This window comes from Humulus lupulus, chromosome 9 (assembly GCF_963169125.1).
Source record: "Humulus lupulus chromosome 9, drHumLupu1.1, whole genome shotgun sequence".
Classification (NCBI taxonomy): Eukaryota; Viridiplantae; Streptophyta; class Magnoliopsida; order Rosales; family Cannabaceae; genus Humulus; species Humulus lupulus.
This window is the reverse complement of record NC_084801.1, coordinates 125,966,759-125,989,075: the sequence shown is the minus strand read 5'-3', so window position 1 is coordinate 125,989,075 and position 22,317 is coordinate 125,966,759.

Here is a 22,317-nt window from a genome sequence, read left to right as displayed (position 1 = left end):
GACTTGTTAGTCATCATTTGATTAGAGTTGCAAGCCCCAGAATCATTTATTTATATTGTATACATGCAGTAATAAGTTTCTTGCTGAGTCTTGGCTCACGAGTGCTATGTGGTGCAGGTAAAGGGAAAGAAAAGCTCACCCAGCCTTGAGTGGAGAGCTTAGGTGGCGATGTGTACATATGCAGCCGCTTGACCACCACGGCCAAGGTGTTTCTCAAGGGAACTAGGGTTTAACCTTATTTTTGCCACTTAGGTCGACGGGTTGTAACTTTTATACTATAATGACCATTTTGGATTGTAAAGAACTTTGTAAACACTTTTATGGGCCCATGTACAATTTAATGTTTTTAATAAAATATATCCATTCCTTTTCATGAAGATTTTCACCTTGGCCTATTAATAACACCTAGATGCACGTTTATATCCTAATGACTCGTTTAACGAGTTAAGCACTATTTAAAGTACACAGTGTGACAGTCTTGGACTAACCAGGGCGTTACAAATTACATTCATAGGGTTATTAATAAACTAGTAATTAATTTAGAATTAATTTATTCGTTTAATAAAACATATTTTTTCTAAAATATTAAGTGGGAGAAGGAGAACATCTCAATATGACCTATGGTCTCCATTATTAGTACAACACCGTGAGATATGAATAATGCCTCGAGGCAGCTTTGTTTCTGTCCCCCTAAGTAAGGTTTCTAGACATATTAATACCAAGGTTGGCTTCTTACGAAGATAGGAAGGAGTGATGTATTTTAGGCTTGAACGACCCTAAGGAGGCACTCTCTAAGTTAAGTCATGAATTCTGAAATAATGGGTTACACTTACAAAGATGTAATTAAGCTTTTGCGGTAGATAATTGTATCTTGAACAAGCAGCGGTACTTTATTTAAAAAAAAAAAAAAATACAGAGTTATTTTAAGTTTTAATTAATAAAGATAAGAATGCCTTATAAGCTATCTGAATTTAACTTGATCGACCCTAAGACGACACTTTATTTGTTGGGTAGTTTTATCGTGGAATAGTAAATGTTAGTTTATGTGTTTTAATTGTTGCATTCATGCATCATATTTACTTTCCAAATAATTGATATTTTTTCAAATAGTAATATTATTGTATTTTTATTTTCAGCCATAAAATGTTGCCACCCAATTACTTTCCCATTATGTGGTCATGCATCAAATGATTGATGATCATATAAGCAAAGTTAAACTAACTTAAAAGGATGAAGGAGGATGGATAAATTCAAAGACTCATAATACAAAGTGAGAGACACATAAAAACGCTAAGAATCAACATTATCTAAGTTAGAAAGAACCATATATATATAATCCAAACTGCATTTATCATGGTTCCTCTTGAACCTACAACCTGTTGCAAAATGGTCATTCTTGCCACATACAAAGCAAGGTCCTTTGGAACTCTTGAATTGACCTTCATTCTTCTTAGGCCCCAAGGGTTTTTTACTCTTGCCTTTATTCTTGCTAATTCATTTGTCTTTGTTGTTGTTGGGAAGATTAGCCACCACATTGGCCTTAGAAGTCTCTCTATTAGACTTTTCTGCATTCTTATCTCTTGAACAAGATTCCTCCTCATTCCTCAAATTTTTGAGAATTTCCTCCAAGGAAATCTTCTCATTCTTGTGGGGGATTTTCTTCTTATAGCCCCTCTAAGATAGAGACAACTTGGCTATAATGACACCAACAAAGAATTGCTCTGGCAATACAATATTAAGAGTAGGTAGCTTATTTACAATAATTTGTAATTCATGTATTTGGGGAAGAAGGGGTTTCATATCATTAAACTTAAATTCCACGTATTGAGTAATAAGGAATTTCTTTGTACCTTCTTCTTCCGCTTTGCACTTATTCTCCAACGCTTCCCATATCTCCTTATCGGTCTTTGTGTTGGTATCAAGATCCTATAACCGATCTGATAGCGCATTGAGATTGTGACCTCTACATATCAATTCATCTTCTTCGTGTTTCTTACTTTCTTTGATGATTTATTGAGTGTCATCCTCCTTAGCAGGTTCTATAGCTTTTAGATCCTTCTCCAAGACATAGAATACTTTGAGAGTGGTTAGCAAAAACCTAATCTTATCTTGCCAACAAAAAAAGTTACTCCCATTGAATCTATCCAATCTCACAAAATCATGTGGCATGTATTTCAAGGCCGAAATCGAAGATGATTCTTCCATGATGATGTATTTCAGATAATAGATAATTTGAATGTTGGGAGAGAGTGAGATTACTACCACAATATTAAGAATATACACACAATTTTCCTTGACAAAATCCAATAAAAGATTGAGTTAAAGGATGCAAACCCTAGTTTATAGTCCAAGCTTCTTGGATCTTCTTGAGAGTTTCAAATCCTTGCTAGAACACCACTTGAAATTCTTCTTCTTCAATGAAAACACAACCAAGATTTATACACGAGGAGTATCATTGTCCAAATTCTTTATTTCCACCCTAAATGGATACTTGAAGCCTTTCTAAGAGGAAATGGGAATTTGAATTGAACAAGCCTTTAAATTCACAAAGATAAGCACTTTATTTATGAATTTCTTGGAGAAAACTTGAGATCTTTAAAACTAGAGAAAAAGGATACAAAGAGATTTGAAAGAGTGATCAAGTATCTCAAAACTCTATGAAAACCCTTTTATACAGTAGGCAAAGTCATTAGGTCTAATCAATGGGATTAGTGCCTCAAAACACATCATTTGGAGCTGAAAACACGTGTTTGTACGGACACATCAGTCACCGCATTGCCACCCCAATAGGTCAAAACTTCTGAAATTGACCTTGAACACCTCCAAATGCTTTCAAACTTTTTGGGCATCCTTAGGTACCTCATTTTATCACTTTGGACCCAAAAACACAATTTTTAAGTGCCTACAATAGAAACTCAAATTTCACATCTTCACTATGTGAAATTATTAAGTATTTTACACCAAGCTTGTGTAACAACACTCAGTCTTTGTATTTTAACCAATCATAACAACTGCTTCAACTGGGAGCATGGATTTATACCCATAGGCCATGGAGAAGGGTGAGTGTCTGGTGGATATCTGAGCAGCGGTATGATAACCCCATAGTACCTTGGGTAGCGTTTTGGCCAAGCGTCTTTCTCATGTTCGAGCCTTTTCTTTAAAGTGGCTTTAAGCGTCTTGTTGATAGCTTCCACTTGTCCATTGCCTGCAGATGAGCTATGGAGTATATATTCTTTTGATGACTCTATGCCTTTTACAAAAATTAGTGAACAAATCATTGTCTAATTGTAGGCCATTATCATAGACAATCTTCCTTGGGAGCCCGTAGCGACAAACGATGTTCTTTATGACAAAGTCCTGTGCCTTCTTGGAGGTTATGGTAGCGAGAGGTTTGGTTTCAACACACTATGTAAAGTAGTTGACTGCCATAATTTCATACTTTACTCTTCCCTTTCTCATGGGTAGGGAACTAATTAAGTCAATGTCCTAGACTGCGAAGGGTCACAGACTTGTCATTTGAGTTAGCTCATTAGAAGGAGCCCGGGGGATGTTAGCGTATCGCTGGTATTTGTGGCATTTCTTGACATATTCCAGCGATTCACTATTCATCGTAGGCCAAAAATACCCTTGTCTCAAAAATTTCTTGGCGACACTTTGTCCCTACGTGGTCTCTGCAGAATCCTTTATTCACTTCATGGAGGATGAGTTTTGCTTCTTGCTCGGACACGCACTGGAGTAACAGAAATGAGTATCTGAACCCGTATAATTTACCATCCATGGGCACATACCACGAGCTTGGTAGAGTAGCTTCTTACCCACTTTTTTATCTTGTGATAGTTCTCCAGAGACAAGGTATTTCGTAATTGGCTCCATCCAACTGTCCTGAGGTAGGATGTTTCCACCTCTTCAGGCTCTGTGATGCTTGGAGAACCCAAGTAGTCAATCAGGACCACCTTGAGAATTTCCACATCATTAGTTGTAGCTAGCTTAGCTAGAGCATCAACGTTGCAGTTTTGTTATCGAGGAACTTGTCGGATGGTATACCCCTTGTCACGCCCTACTTCCCAGGGACCATTACGGTGTGCATTTTTAAACAGTGCTAAACTTGCTAATCGAGTCATTTGGCCATAATCGTGTAACTAAGTATGATTAGATGTTTAGGGTTAAAATTTTTGGTTAAGATACAACATTTCACTGCAACGTTTACTGTAGACATTGGGATCCCAAATATATAATTTAAAGGTTAATTACAACAAAATATTTACAACTGGCCGACCTAAGCGGCAAAATAGGGTTTAACCCAAGTTCCTCTTTAAACCCTCGGTCGTGGCGGTCGAGCAGTCGCATATGTACACATCGCCACCTAAGCTCTCCAACTCAAGGATGGTCCAGCTTTCTTTTGCCTTTACCTGTACCACATAGCACCCATGAGCCGAAGCTCAGCAAGAAAACTTAATATGCTCATGAATAAGTAATAACATGTTACCAAGTCATAACAGACATGCCTATCAGTAATAACCCTACTCATGCATGCAAGCAGGTGCAAATAAATGTTTGTGAAGTCCTACACTCTGAGTATATGACTAATAAGTCTCTCACTCTGAGGTAGATGACTAATAAGTCTCTCTCTAAGGTAAACGACTAATAAGTCTTTCTGAATAGTTGAATAATAAGTCACTCTCTTTATAAATGACTTATAAGTCTATCTCGGTTAGATGACTGATAAGTCTACCTCGGTTAGATGACTGATAAGTCTATCTCGATCAAATGACTGATAAGTCTATCTCGGTCAGATGACTGATAAGTCCATCTCTGTGTAGATAACTGATAAGTCTATCTCTGAGGTCCCATACCATCCTAGCCATGTGACGTGTAGATCACCTTATCCTGTTGGCTCTAGCTCTAAATAACTAGCCTTTAGACTAGACAAGTGCTTTTGGTTTTCATCGAACTTAAGGTCGATCAAGCATTTCATGCTTCTGATGATAATGCTTATGTCGATTAGATCTAATCTTTTCAGCTTGTGTTAAACACACTAATACCGTTCTTGACTCATAAGCCAATACCATATGACCAGTGCTCAATACTACTGCCGAACTTGACTAATGAGTCACAGCTTCACAGTTAATACTGACACCATTGCCGATTCTGACTAATAAGTCAGTACCATTCACAGATAGCAAATTGCCAAGCATTTGATATGCATTCTAGATATACAAATAGAGCATTTAACATGCTACATCAAAAACCATGCATGTCACATATGGGGTGCAGTTTTCTTACCTCTGGTTCGATCGAGAAATAACAAATGAACGACCCTTGAGAACGATCAATCCTTTGATCCCTTGGCGGTCACCTAGTCATAACCAAATATGGAATCCAATTAATGAAATCAACAATAAAAGGTTCTTGACCTAAACCTCACTCCTGGGACCTCGAATCGTACTCCAACGGTTAGTAGATTCAATCCCGAGCCTTAGGAATTGAAACCCCGAGCCAAAAACCCTCAAAAGTGCCCAAAATATGAATCAGGAAAAGTAGGGTAGCGCTACAACGTTGCCCCCCTAGCGCCCCAGTGCTACAACCAGAGCTTGTCTGGCCCTAGACAGCGCTGTAGCGCCCTCCCTTGGGCGCTAAAGCGCTAGGACCAGGCTGAAACAGCCCTGGTTCTTCCTCCTTCGAGTTTTCCAATTCCAACCTTAAAAACTTGATTCCAAACTCCCAAATGAACCCAAATATTCACTCTACAAGTCCTAGGCATCATAACCCAACCAAACTTTGCTAAAATCTCCCATCAATTCTCACTATCCAACTCAAAGTTCCAACTGAAAAACAACTAAAAACAGAGCAAGAAACCAGAGATTTCATGGTTGAAAACTTACCTCAAGCTCGGTTTGGAACCCTCTTCAATGGTGGAACACAACCCTAGACCCTCAAGGTCCACTTCCCCAGCTTGGTTCCTCAAATGGAGCTCAAAAATTCAAAGGAAAAAGAAGAGAAAAAGATGAGCAGATAAAGAAGGAACTATGCTCTATTTTGGTTCAGTTCTACAACCTTCTTAGTTCATATACATCTTAAGGTCAAAAGACCAAAATGCCCCCAAGCTTAAATAAAACCATAAACAGCCACCAAGGGCAAAATTGTCCTTTCCCGTCTATCTCATTAATCATAATTAACACCCTCCAATTCCCGTTATTCCCAATATTCTCAAATGCTGATGATTCATATCTCATTACCCTTTAATTCCGAGTAATAATTATCTCGAGACTCACCTCGAGCCCTGAAATTAACCCTGTTATGACCAAACCGATAACTTGCATTCAAAGATCGTCTCATGCCGAATGGCTCGAACAAATCCACATTATGATGTGGCCTTATTCAAAATTCACCAACATGCCTGAAAATATACAAATGTGCCCTCAACTGGCCAAATTACCAAAATGCCCTTATAATGAAAAATGGACCCATATGCATGCATTTATCATCATATAATAATATAATTCACATAAACATGCATATAATCATTTAATGGCATAATAAATTAATTATGGTCCTCCCAGCCTCCTAATCAAGTTCCTAAACCTTATTAGGAAATTTGGGTCATTACAACTATCCACTCTTTACAGAAATTCCGTCCTCGAAATTTATCAGAATAGCCCGGAATATAAATTCTGCATATCTGATTCCAGTTCCCAGGTCGCTCCCTCGACCTCACTGTTTCTATGTCATACCTTAACTCAAGGTACAATTTTGCTTTTCAGAACACTATTCTATCTGTTAAGATCTGAACTGGCTATTCCTCACAAGATTTCTTAGCCTCAATCTCCAAATCCTCATAACTCAACACATGAGTCTCTTCTAACCCATGTCCTCAACATGGAAATAAAAAATACATTGTATATTGCCAACAATGCCAAAGATAAGGCTAATCCAAAGTCAACCTGACCGGTCCTATCTAGGACTCAAACGGTCATATTAATCTAGGGCTCAACTTGCCCTTATCTCCTCACCCCTTTCCATGGTGATACTTTAAGGAAGATACAATCTTCTACTTAGAATTCCATGTTCCTTCTTTTCAATTCAACAAAAAATTTCCATTTACTCTGAAAAGTAAGCATCCAAGCTCTAACCTTTTCAATAACCTCAATGGTCCCCTGAACTACCTCAGGATCTAGAATCAACATCTCACCCATCTCATTCCAATGAATGGGTGATATACATTCCTTACTATACAACGTTTCATAAGGTGCATCTCCAATACTGGATAACTCTCTCTCTGATTTACCATCAGTCTGAGGATAATCAACTGTACTAAGTTCCAACTGTATACCCATCGCCTTCCTTAACCTTCCCAAGACCTGGAAGTAATAATAGAGCTTTCATCTGATAAGATAGACCTCGAATTCCATGAAGGCGTACTATCTTTCTCACATAGAGATCTAAATACTAATCATCTGTGTTACTCATCCTCATTAATAGAACTGAACTCACTTTCAATACTGGTCCATAATGACCCAATTCCAATCACGCTGACCCGCTATCCTGGGCAGCCCCACCGTGAAACCTATCGCGATGTTTCCTTATTTCCACTATGGAATACTCAAGGGCTACAATAGCCTTACTAGTTTCTAATACTCTGCCCTGACCTGCTAACAGGTTAAGAACTTTTGTCATATATTCCATTATGTCCCTCTCCATCCCAGGCCACCAATATAAAACTTTCAAATTATGGTACATTTTCATGATGCCTGGATGAGGAGAATAAAATAGTAGTATGAGATTCATCCAGAATCCCCCATTTAATCCCAGTGTCCATTGGATCCAAATCCGATCCTAATACCACAATAAACCCATACCTGACACTGCATAGTCCTTAGTTAATCAAGCTAAGACTTTCCTCTCAATTCTCTCATCTATAATTCACTTAACTGTTCTCCTTGATCCTTTCTGAAATAATAATCTCAAGCATAAAGCTGGCCACCTGGCCCACCAGTAACTCTACTCTAGTTCTGGTCTTATCTTTCAAATAACATGTTGCTTAGGCAATCACCTTTCCCTATCACTGAGGTGTCATAACAAACTACTACTGGTTCTGATCTATAAGAAGTCTCAGAACTCTTCCACAAAGCACATGTAATCTCCTGCCCATCCAAGGGAACTCCTACCCTCTAAGGCATTCCTTGACCTTGGAAAATTTCCAACCAAGAATATATCACAATACCATTGATCAAGATGATCACAAATCCAATTCAGATAATCTTTGAATACTTTGTTCATCTAATTCATAAAAATAACTTGGCATTAACCAAATTCTCATAAAATCACCCAGCACTCACAGTGCTCTTATCTAATATAAAAGCATTCTTTTACATATCCTCCTCCCTAATCTCTAGCTGGTAAAAACCAAATCAAAGATCCACCTTGGAGAATACCCTCTTACTCAATAAATGAGCCTTTAGGTCTTACAACTTAGCTGAAGTCGTTCAATACAGTGCCCTAGACCTAATTCTATCCCTGGCACCAATCCAATCACCATTTATCTCTTTATGTAAAGTTAACCCTGACAAATCCATCTAGAAACTCACAGACTAATCTCGTCTGTCCTAATCCCACTGGCATAACCTAAGTGATATCCACCACACTAGCTAGGAGTTCTATGCATCCTCCCTGCAATAGATCTCTAGCTCTAAATACAGATGTCATAAGCATACATGATCCATGCACAGTGCCAACTACCATAAGGGTTTTCCATTCTCAAACCCAAGAGTTACTATCCTTTCCCTGCGATCTATCATTGCCCACACTTGGCTAACCAATCCATATCCAGGATCATACTGAGGTCAGTCATAACCAACCTTATCAAACCAATTGATGAGTCATTTCCATCATAATCTAATTCATCACGACATAACCATACAATCTGCATAACAAGTCTATGCTTCTCTAAATGCAACAAGCAAAGAAACAACATGGTACCAAAACCAGTCAGCATAATACAAAAATCAGAACTAGAAAGTTGACTTGCTACCCCTGAGGAACCAACCTCGGTCTCAGTCTCAGTCTCCGACTCTGACTGCTTCGAAATGAACACTTGAGCTGGAGTCGAGTTGTCCATCCCCTTTTGCTCATCTGTCTCTCGCCTTGGAAAATCCTTCATGAAATTCCCAACCATTCCACATACAAAACATGCCTTTGCTCAGCATTCTCCCAGATGACGTCTCTTACACTGGGCGCATTTTGGATAAGTCCTCTAGTTCTTTTTCTTGCTCGCTCCAATAAATGGAGGTGCCACTACTTGAGCTCTTTGCTCTCCAGCACTTTCCTTTTCAGTCTGATTTCCTGTGCTCTCATCAACAAGAGCCTACCCTACCACCTAAGCGTAGGTAGAAATTTCATGCACTGGGGCAACTCAAATGCCCTGAGCTATTCTGGGATTCAATCCCTGGATAAACCTTTCCTTCCAAGCTACATTTGTGCATACCATATCAAAAGCAAACTTGGCCAACCCATCAAATCTGTTAACATACTAAGTTACTGTTGCATTGCCCTGAACGAGGTTCAGAAACCCATTCATCTTAGCAGTCTGGGCTGCATCACAGTAATATCTTTCATTGAACAGTTGCCAAAATTCTTTCCAGTCCATCACAACTGTGTCTCATGTCTGGGATACTACTTCCCACCATATCCGGGCATCATCCCGCAATACATATGTAGCACAGATCACCCTATCGTGACCTACCAGTCCCATACTATCGAGAATGGAACTGATCATGCCCATTCATTGCTCAGCTCTAAATGGATCTAGGCCTCCCTCAAAGACTGAAGGGTAATACTCCTGGAATCTTCCACAGAGAAATTCCCATCTGTTCTCAACCCTAGGCTGAGCCAATATTGGTGCCACTCCTGGCATAACAAAGGAAGTGGTGTTCCCCGACAGGTTCCGTTGTTGCTTCAAACACCTGATCTGTTCCTCTTGCCTCTACAATCTTAATTGCAAATTTGTAAACATTTGTTGGAAATTCTGAGGGGCAGATGAAGAACTCAAACCCTGGCTGAAACTCCCAGCCTCAGTATAACCACCACCAGGCCTCATTATCTACCTTTGATATATACATGCTGATTGAATCTGTAGTCAATAACTTAACCAATTAAATATGATGAGCATATCAAGAGCTTTCCCCATGGGAACAATCTTACCACACTACATTCACAAACTACTGTAGTGGTAAACACATGCCTATAGCATTTATTCATCAATCCATAACCCCTACTCTTCCAACATTCACACCATGCCTCCAACTCCAGCATGAGAATATAACATTTATATAATCATGGAGCAGGTAATCATATAATCACATTCATATATGTTCATGGAGCATGTAATCATATAATCATTTCAATAATCAAGAGTCAGGCTCTATCAGAATCTCATGCTCCCTAATACAATGTGCAGGTAAAGCATTTACATTCCATTTAAGCAGTTAAGCACATAACTACAGAAATAGTTACCATACCCTGAGTGAAGCTATCTTTGATGACGAGTGTACATGCCCAGCTTGTCTTCAGGAACCCTTAACCTTGGCTCGCTCTGATACCAAGTTTGTGATGCCCTACTACCCAGGGACCGTTACGGTGTGCATTTTTAAATAGTGCTAAACTCGCTAATCGAGTCATTTGGCCATAATCGTGTAACTAAGTATGATTAGCGATTTAGGGTTAAAATTTTTGGTTAAGATACAACATTTCACTTAAACGTTTATTGTATACATTAGGAACCCAAAAATATAATTTAAAGGTTAATTACAATAAAAGATTTACAACCAGCCGACCAAAGCGGCAAAATAGGGTTTAACCCTAGTTCCTCTTTAACCCTCGGCCGTGGCGGTCGAGCAGCCGCATATGTACACATCGCCACCTGAGCTCTCCAACTCAAGGATGGTCCAGCTTTCTTTTGCCTTTACCTGCACCACATAGCACCCGTGAGCCAAAGCTCAGCAAGAAAACTTAATATGCTCATGAACAAGTAATAACATGTTACTAAATCATCACAGGCATGCCTAGCAGTAATAACCCTAGCCATGCATGCAAGCAGGTACAAATAATTTTTTTGTGAAGTCCTGCGCTCTGAGTAGATGACTAATAAGTCTCTCGCTCTGAGGTAGATGACTAATAAGTCTCTCTCTGAGGTAAATGACTAATAATTCTTTCTAAATAGTTGACTAATAAGTCACTCTCTGTATAGATGACTGATAAGTCTGTCTTGGTCAGATGACTGATAAGTCTGTCTCGGTCAGATGACTGATAAGTCTATCTCGGTCAGATGACTGATAAGTCTATCTCAGTCAGATGACTGATAAGTCCATCTCTGTGTAGATAACTGATAAGTCTATCTCTGAGGTCCCATACCATCCTAGCCATGTGACGTGTAGTTCACCTTAGCCTTTTGGCTCTGGCTCTAAATAACTAGCCTTTAGACTAGACAAGTGCTTTTGGTTTTCATCGAACTTAAGGTCGCTCAAGCATTTTATGCTTCTGATGATAATGCTTATGTCGATTAGATCTAATCTTTTTGGCTTGCGTTAAACACGCTAATAGCGTTCTTGACGCATAAGCCAATACCATACAACCAGTGCTCAATACTACTGCCAAACTTGACTAATGAGTCACGGCTTCATAGTTAATACTGACACCATTGTCGATTCTGACTAATAAGTCAGTACCATTCATAGATAGAAAATTTCCAAGCATTTGATATGCATTCCAGATATACAAATCGAGCATTTAACTTGCTACATCAAAAACCATGCATGTCACATATGCGGTGCAGTTTTCTTACCTCTGGTTCGAGTGAGAAATAACAAATGAACGGCCCTTGAGAATGATCAATCCTTTGATTCCATAGCGGTCACCTAGTCATAACCAAATATGGAATCCAATTAATGAAATCAAAAATAAAAGGTTCTTGACCTAAACCTCACTCCCGAGACCTCGATTCGTACTCCAACGGTTAGTAGATTCGATCCAGAGCCTTAGGAGTTAAAACCCCAAGCCAAAAACCCTCAAAAGTGCCCAAAGTATGAATCAGGAAAAGTAGGGTAGTGCAACAACGTTGCCCCCCTAGCGCCCCAGCGCTACAACCAGAGCTTGTCTGGCCCTAGACAGCACTGTAGCGCCCTCCCTTGGGCGCTAAAGCGCTAGGACCAGGCTGAAACAACCCTGGTTCTTCTTCCTTCTAGTTTTCCAATTCCAACCTTAAAAAATTGATTCCAAACTCCATCCAAACTCCCAAATGAACCCAAATATTCACTCTACAAGTTCTAGGCATCATAACCCAACCAAACTTTGCTAAATACTCCTATCAATTCTCATTATCCAACTCAAAGTTCCAATTGAAAAACAACTACAAAAAGAGCAAGAAACCAGAGATTTCATGGTTGAAAACTTACCTTAAGCTCGGTTTGGAACCCTCTTCAATGGTGGAACACAACCCTAGACCCTCAAGGCCCACTTCCCTACCTTGATTCCTCAAATGGAGCTAAAAAATTCAAAGGAAAAATAAGAGAAAAAGATGAACAGATGAAGAAGGAGCTATGCTTTGTTTTGGTTCAGTTCTACAACCTTCTTAGTTCATATATATCTTAAGGTCAAAAGACCAAAATGCCCCCAAGCTTAAATAAAACCCTAAACAGCGACCAAGGGCAAAATCGTCATTTCCCGTCTATCTCGTTAATCATAATTAACACCCTCCAATTCCCGTTATTCTCAATATTCTCAAATGCTAATAATTCATATCTCATTACCCTTTAATTCCTGGTAATGTACCAGTCCTCAAATTACCCCAAGACTCACCCCGAGCCCTGAAATTAACACGGTTATGACCAAACCGATAACTTGCATTAAAAGATTGTCTCACACCGAATGGCTCGAACAAATCCACATTATGATGTGGCCTTATTCAAAATTCACCAACATGCATGAAAATATACAAATGTGCCCTCAACGAGCCAAATTACCAAAATCCCTTATAATGAAAAATGTACCCATATGCATGCATTTATCATCATATAATAATATAATTCACATAAATGTACATATAATCATTTAATGGCACAATAAATTAATCATGGCCCTCCTGGCCTCCTAATCAAGGTCCTAAACCTTATTAGGAAATTTGGGTCATTACACCCCTTGAAGTTGTGTAGCTTTTCTTGGGCCTTGGCGAGGTAAGCTACCATCTTGGTGCCTCGGGCTTGTTACTCCCCGAGGACTTGATTCACCACCAGTTAGGAATCACTGTAGATTTCGAGTCCCTCTTCTTTAAGCTCTTGGGCAACTCGTAATCCAGCTAAGAGGGCCTCATATCCCGCTTTGTTGTTCGAAGTGTCAAATCCAAATCTTAGGGCACTGTGAATCTTGTGCCCCTCAGGTGATACTAAGATTATCCCTACTCCAGCACCATTTTCATTGGAGGATCTGTCCACATACAGCTTCCATATTGGCCTAGGCGAATGGGCTTCCTTAGGCCATTCAGTTATTTTCGTTCACTCAACAATAAAGTCAGCCAATGTTTGTCCTTTGATGGTCATCCTCGAGTGATATGATACGGCGGCCTTATTCGTGTATTAGGTAAAAACTGATGACGTGTTATGCGATGGCTAAGTAAGGGAGCAAGGGTTCTCCGTCCATAGACTTTAACAATATCGGAGGATTGGCCATATGTACCTTGAGCTGTTGGAATGCCTGCTCACAATCCTCCGTTTATTCGAATCATTGACTTCCTCATAGGATGTTGAAGAAAGGGATGCACTTGTCAGTTACTTTCGACATAAAACGGTTGAGAGCCGCTATTCGACCAGTTAGGCTTTACACATCTTTATGCTTCTTAGGGATGGCTTCTCGATCAGCGCCTTGATATTCTTAGGGTTTAATTCAATTACTCGGTAACTCACGATAAATCCATGAAACTTCCCTAAAGCCACCCTAAATGTGCATTTTTATGGGTTGAGTATCATCCTAAATCTTGAGAGGACGGAGAAGACTTCTGCTAAGTTTGCCACATGCTCTGAGAAGTTCTTGTACTTGACAAGCATGTCGTCTACATACACCTCCATGTTTCAACCAAGCTGGTTCTTGAACATCTTGTTCACTAGCCTTTGATAAGTGGTCTCTGCATTTTTCAGGCCAAACGGCATAAGACGCCTTTATCTATTCTGAATCTAGTGTGCTCCTGGTCTGTGACATGTATGGAGATCTGGTTATAGTTGAAATATGCATCCATAAATGTATGTTAGAAGTTTGTATCTAGATATGGCGTCCACCATCTAATCAGTTCTTGACAAAAGGAAACAGTCCTAGGGCAGGCTTTATTGAGGTCGATAAAGTTGATGTCGACCCACCAGGTCTCATTGGGTTTAGGGACCAACATCAAGTTTTCCAACCACTTGGGATATTAAGCTTCTCATATGTACTAATTCCTGAGAAGCTTGTTGACCTCTGCTTTCAATACCTCCGCCCTTATCGTATCGAGAAGTCTCATTTTTTGTTGAACTGGGGCAACGTTGGGATCCACATTCAAGGCATGGCAGATAATTTTTGGATGAATCCCTGTCATGTCTGCGTGAGACCAAGCGAACACATCTTGGTTCTCCCAGGGGAAAGCCATTATTGCTTCTCGGACTTCCGCCTTCAAGTTTCTTCCAACTTGTGTCCTCCTTTCTGGGTTGGTTTCATTAAGGATAACTTCTTCTAACTTCTCCATAGGCTCTATCGCCTTGTCATCACCAACTTTGGGGTCTAACTCATTAGGCTCCTCCCACTCTATGAGGACTGCTTGGACCTCCATTTCTTCTAAAGGATTTTGCTCGAGGGTTGCTACCTCGAGCATCATTACCAGGTGTTTAAGGGACATGTTATAGCACTGGCGGGCCTATTTTTGGTCCCCACGAACTATATTGATTCTCGCCTCTGTGGGGAGCTTCATGCACAAGTGTCTGATAGATGTGGCGGCTCCAAACTCCATCAGGGTTTAGTCGGCCTAGGATGGCGTTATAAGAGGAGGAGTAATCAACCACGATGAACATGCAGTACTTGAACGCCTGCCTAGGCACTTCTCCCAGTGTCACCGACAGTTGCCTGGCCTTGATTCTACCGTGGTGCCCCCACTTAAGGCTGGAGAGGATTTTGCGATACCTGTGCTAGGGGAGCACCAACTTTGGTATACTAGTGGAGGTGTCCCAGCTTAATGAGATTTCTTTCTCACCATGCAACTGTCTGCATTCATTGGTATTGTGCCCAATGTCATTATGATACTTGTAGAATTTTATTGCATCTCTCTTCTTCCTTTCTCTCCATATGGGCTAAGGCCTCCAGTAGTGGATTTGTTGCTCGGTGGCTAGGTACATGTTTTCTCGAGAATCCACTCACTCGATGTATTCAGAGTATTGGGTCATGTACTTCTCTTCGGGAGATTTCTTCGTTTTCTTGCTCCCTTTATTTTTACTCCTGCGTCTGCTACCATTCGAGCTCTCATTAGATGCCAACGACTGGAAAGGAACAGTTGCTCCTGTACTAAAAGCAAGCTGATAAACGTTGAATCCAATGGAAGTTGCTCCGTACCCCATGGGCATGGCGTTATAGCCCACTTGTAGAGCACTATAATTGTACTTTGGAGCATTCATTATGCTCGTTTGTGCAGGAGTGTACTGCGAGATGTGAGAGGAATTCGGTGTTGTTGTTGCAGGAATTGTAGGAGCTGGGACAGACATTAGGCATCCAAAAGCCCCTATTTGGGCATCCTCCCAGTGAATGTACTCCTGGGCTCGACGGATGAAGTCATCGAGCTTATGGCATCCACGCCTCTACAAGTCGTCCTATAGCGGAGTACCTAGTCAAATGCCAACTTGTAAAGCCATGAGTTACTGACTATTAACTACTCTTTTGGACCTCGCAGCTTCTTCCTTGAAACGCTTGATGTAAGCTTTGAGGCTCTCGAATGGCCCTTGTTTAATGTTAGCTAAGACGTTGACCTTGAAGCTAACTTTCCTTGCCGCAATGAATTGTCTCCAGAACTCGGAGGACAATTGAGACCAGGAATGGATTGAACCTGGCCTATGCTTCTTAAACCACTTGTCAGCTGCTCCCATCAAGGTCAACAAGAAGTAGTGACATTTGACATCCTTGGAGATGCAGTGCATGGACATCAACCAATTTAATTTAAAGACATGGTCAGAAGGATTCATCATCCCACTATATGGGGTGATGTCGGGCATTTTGAAGCCTCTGGGCAGTGAGGCTTCTACTATGTGTTGGGCACACAGTTCTCCGTCCTCGTCCTCGAAGTCTGATTCGTTGCCCTGCCCTTTGGCCATTTTGAGAATTATTTTCTTCAAACTCTCCAATTTTTCCCGGAGAAGATAATTGTTGGCACTTTGTGCAGGGTATGTGTAACGTCTCAAATTCCCTAATAAGGCTTAGTGCCTTGATTAGGGGGGCAGGAGGGCAATAACTAATTAATTGCATTATTATGTGATTTGATGTATGAATAAATAATTATGTGTGTTATATTATAATATGATTGTATTTGCATGCATGTGGGCCCGTTCTTTATTAGAAGGGCATTTTAGTAATTTTGGCCTGTTGAAGGCATACTTGTTTGTATATGTGTTATTTGTCGAGACCACATTATTATGTGGATATATTAGGGTTATTTGGCATGAGCCGATCCTAGCGATCAAGTTAGCGGTTTAGTCACAACAAGGTCAAATACCCGGCTCGGGGCGAGCCTAGGAGTATTTTGGTAATTTAGTGCATTACCGGATTTATCGGGTAATGAGAAATTATTTGATGAGTATTTGGGATATTAGAATTAATTTGGAACTTATGAGATAATTTGTAGATTAGTAAAAGGTGGTGATAAAGGGCCATTTTTCCCTTGAAGGCACTAAAGGATATAAGTTTGACTAAAGGGTAATTTGGTCATTTCTAGCCTAAGGAAGGGATACACTCATTTAATCCAGAAGCTAGTGGAACACTTAAAACACTCTCAACTAACAACTTTCTCTCTCTCTCTCTCACTATATAGATATATATCTCATTACTCTCTCTCTCTCTCTCTCTCTCTCTCTCTCTCTCTCTCTCTCTCTCTCTCTCTCTCTCTCTCTAACATAGCACTTGGGGACTTTTAGATTTTGGAGGAAGGAAACCTCATAAATTAGAGGGTTGAAGCTAGAATTGTCTGGGTTTTATGCCCTAATTAAAACCAAATTTCTTTGTAATCTCATTTATTAATAATAAAATAATATAAATTATTTTTTACTTGGTCAATCACTTTGCCCACATTTTTTATTTTCATGATTATTTGTTTAATATAAACTTCTATTAAATCTCGAGCATATAGCTAATCATATTTATAGTGACGTAATCACAGTGGAATATAAATATGACCATATGTTCAAAATAAATTAGTCCTAAGATTAGTCCGTGCACAGGATTTACACTGACTTGCTAATCTACGATATGATCTACTTATTGTTGGGGTTTTATGCCCTAATTAAAACCCAAATTCTTTGTAAACTCATTTTATTATCAATAAAAGAATAGAAATCATTTTTTGACTTGGTAAATCACTTTGCTCACATGTTTTATTTTCATGATTATTTGTTTAATATAAACTTCTACTAAATCCCGAGTGTACACCCTGATTTTCCAACGGACTATTAGCGAGCTGAGATACGCCCTAAATTATATCAGCCACGTGGATCCCCCATGACCGGAGCTGTTGTCGTCAGGTCCTACCTCGTTAGCTCGGGGAATCCAAAGGTTCGCCAAGATTACTTAAGGACTGAGTCTGGACTCTGAAGGCCACAGGTCGAGGGAAGCATCCAGCTCGTGGTACAAGCTAGAGTTGGAGGTTGTGACCTTTTATAAAGTCAACCACGCAAGGTAAACGTGCATATATCATACATCACGTGTCTGATATATCCCTGACTTCTCGGACACGCAGCATGAACGTGCGTATTCAGACACCCATGACTGGGTTGGGCCGTGCGGCCCATTATCCCCCTTACCTATTGATTAGACCACACTTCATATGTCAGGTTTTAGGAATTAATCTTGAATGTCACGGAAGTGACATGATAGGTAAGAAGGTCACGGAATGACCTTCTTACTGTAACGACCCACTAATCTAGACTACTTGGACCATTAACAAATCTATACATAAATCTTACATTTTTGCAGAAATACCATAATTTTATTGAAAACTTATGGAAACAAAGGTTACTTTCATAAAATAAGTAGGATATGGGTACCCATTGTCTTTAAAACAAAAATAACTTAAAAACTAAAAAGGGTTACATAGAAAATGCAGAAAATACTTCTAAAACCATAAAAACATAAACAAGACTACATCCTCGAATCGAATAACGCTCGGCCCCTTGACTCCATTCACCATCGATACACATCCTCTAAGCGTCACGAATCTTTCCGCCTCTAAAGCTTATTTTCCTGCACATAAACAGAAAGGAATGAGCCTAATGCCCAGCAAGGAAAATCTAACACATAGTCATAAACATAAACATAATGTCATAATAACGTAAAGACATATCATAACACATAATACACTTATTATAATGGCCATTATTACTTGGGGTCCCATAGACTAAACAAGCATATGCCCATGGGATTAATGGGGTCCTACTAGCTAAGTAGGTCATATGCCCATAACCCATTTGGGGTCTTGTTAGTCATATGGGTCATATGCCCAAGCCTACAAACATACACATATACATATCATAACACTTTTAATAACATAAAACATATAGATAACATAAGCACATAACATATTAATTCTAGCCTATTTTCCTTACCAAAGTTACCGAGATTATGGACTGAGTTGGGACTTTTGGAACACTCCTAAAACCATACGAAAGAGTGAGTCTAAAGAGAGGAGATGAAATGAAAGAGATGGAAAGACTAAACCATAAAAACATACTTACCAACTTATATGCTTAAGAGCTTGGATTCCCTAACCAAAATAAGAATAAGGTTAGGGGACTGAGTAGAAGGTTTTGAGAAAAGAAATAACATAAAATACAGAAAGGAACTAGAGTTTTGGGTTTACCTCAAAGATTGCAAGATCACTCTAACCTTCACCGAAATACTATAGAACTCACTTCCCAAAGTGTTTGATAAGCTTATGATGTTTAAGCTTATAGTTTTTCCCCAAACCAAGTGTTTACACTCTCACACTCACTTAACACTAGCAGCCTCTGAACTTAGAGCAAATGGTGAATAATGGCTGGGTACTAGGTCCTATTTATAGAGTTTGGGAATGAAAATATCTTGATTTTACTTGAATAAAAATAATGGCTTTTTAGGTGAAAATCATTTGAATAATCGTTCAGCAGAGGCTGAAGACTCGTTCAAAAGATGCTGGACTGTTGAAGGAGTTTGAATGGCTGAAAGGAAATGAATTCAAAAGAGTTTGAATCCATGCTGAAGGAGGCGATATATCGCCCCCTGTAGGCGATATATCGCCTGGGCCAGTATGCCCGAGGCGACCGTGCATCGTTTCGTGTTTTCCGTATCTACGTGCTGCGACATATCGCCCCCTATAGCTGCGATATATCGGCACACGCTGAATATTTAAACACGAAATTACACATTTTTAGCTAAGTTTGAATGGAGTAAACAGCCTTGACTAAGCCCTTAACGTACTCAAAGCTGCTGACTGACCCTATAACATTCAAACTTTACTCCTTATTATATTTAATCCTCCAAAATACTTAATCCTTAATTACCATTCATAACATGTGCTTAAAATCCTATTGGTTGATGTCTAAACCTTATAATATAATAAATATAATCCTTAATATCAGTCACATTAATCAAACCTTAGGTTATACTTAATATTCTTAAACTATAGGTAAAACTTAGAAAATCTATAAGTACTACTATGAGTGTCCAAATAATTCCCGGTCTGAACCAAAAATCCATAGTAACAAAGATAATGCTATAAATACTATCATACTATTATCTATCTTAGCTAAGTAAAGTTCTTGGACTCTACAATTCTCCCCTACTAAAAAGAATTTCGTCCTCGAAATTTACTTATCACATAACTCCGGATACCGGCCTTGCATGTCCTCCTCCAACTCCCACATTGCCTCGCATTCAGAACTATTGCTCCATAAGACTTTGACTATAGGAAAGCTCTTAGACCGTAACTACTTCATCCCTCTATCTAGGATGCTAACCAGTCGTTCCTCGTAACTTAAGTCTTTTTGGAGCGCTATCGTATCGTATTTGAGGACATGAGATGGGTCTGACACATATTTGCGTGACATCGAAATGTGGAAGACGTTGTGACTATCGGCTAGTGCTGGCGGTAGGGCTAGTCTATACGCAACTGTTCCCACTTTGTCCAATATCTAAAAGGACCTATGAATCGGGGACTAAGCTTGCCTTTCTTTCCGAACCGCTTGACACTTTTCATAGGAGATATCTTCATGAAGACTTGATCTCCAACTTGGAATTCCACATCGCGTCGCTTGGTATCCGCATAGCTTTTCTGACGGCTTTGAGCAGCCACCATACACTGTCTAATAAGCGTTACTGCTTCTTGAGCTTGTCTAACAGCTTCAGGCCCTAAAAGCTGCCTTTCTCCTACCTCGTCCCAGTGCAACGGTGATCGGCACCTTCTTCCATATAGCAACTCATAAGGTGCCATTCCGATCGTTGACTGGTAGTTGTTGTTTGTACGAGAACTCGATCAGTGGTAAGTACTTGTTCCATGATCCTCCGAAAGTCAAGTACACATGCGCGTAGCATATCCTCTAAGATCTGAATCGTACGCTCTGACTGCCCATCTGTCTGAGGATGGAAAGCTGTACTAAGACTTAACTTAGTACCCATGGCTTGCTGTAAGCTTCTCCAAAATCTTGACGTAAATACTGATCCCCTATCTGACACTATCGTCTTGGGGATTCCATGCAATCATACAATCTCTTGGATGTAGATGTCTGCATATTGGTCTGCCGTATAAGAAGTCTTAACCGGCAGAAAATGAGCCGACTTGGTTAGTCTATCTATGACTATCCAAGCATAAGCATGCTGCTTATTCGTCTTTGGCAGACCCGTCACGAAGTCCATGGCTATATCATCCCACTTCCATTCCGGTATGCTAAGCGGTTGCAATAATCCTGCAGGCCGCTGATTCTCTGCTTTCACTTGCTGGCATACCAGACACTTAGATACATACTCCGCTATGTCCTTCTTCATCCCTGGCCACCAATAGACTGTCTTGATGTCATGAGTCATCTTGGTAGACCCTGGATGAACTGAGTACGGAGTATTGTGCGCTTCTTCTAGGATCGTCTTCTTAATACTCTGATTGTCTGGCACGCATACCCGATCCTTATATCTCAATAAACCTTGACTGGATATTGCGAAATATGTAGTCTTGCCTTCTCTGACTGCATCCATGTGCGCTGTTAGTGTGTCATCATGCCTCTGACCAATCCGTATGTCCTCTAACAGATTCGATTGGATAGACAAGTTAGCCAGCTTGCCTACAATCACTTCTATTCTGGCACTAATCAGCTCCTACTGTAGCGGCTTCTCTATTCCGGCTAAAGCTGCTAAATTTCCATAACTTTTCCTACTAAGCGCGTCGGCAACTACGTTCGCCTTCCCTGGGTGGTATAGGATTTCGTAGTTGTAATCCTTGACTAATTATATCCACCTGCGCTGCCTTATGTTGAGCTCCTTCTGTGTAAAGAAGTATTTTAAACTCTTGTGGTCCATATAAATCTCGCACCGTTCTCCGTAAAGATAATGGTGCCAGATTTGCGTCGACCACCGCTGCCAACTCCATATCGTGAGTTGGGTAGCGTTGTTCATACTCCTTCAACTGTCGCGAGGCGTAGGCTATCACTTTGTCGTTTTTGCATCAACACGCTTCCCAATCCTAGCTTTGATGCATCGCATTAGACAACGAACTTATCGTTGGGTGTCTGTACACTAAGTACTAGTGTTGAGCAAGGCTTATCTTTAAGCAACTGGAAGCTTTCTTCACACTTATCGTTCCAATTAAACTTTTGTTGCTTCCGGGTCAGGTTGGTGTGTGGAGTGGCTATCTTAGAAAAAGCCCTCTACAACTTTCTATAATAACCTGCTAGCCCAAAGAAGCTCCTTACTTCTGACGCGTTCTTTGGTCTAGGCCAATCCTTCACGGCCTCTACCTTCGATGGATCTACTGCAACTCCGTCTTTCGATATGATGTGCCCGAGGAACGCCACTTGTGAAAGCTAAAACTCG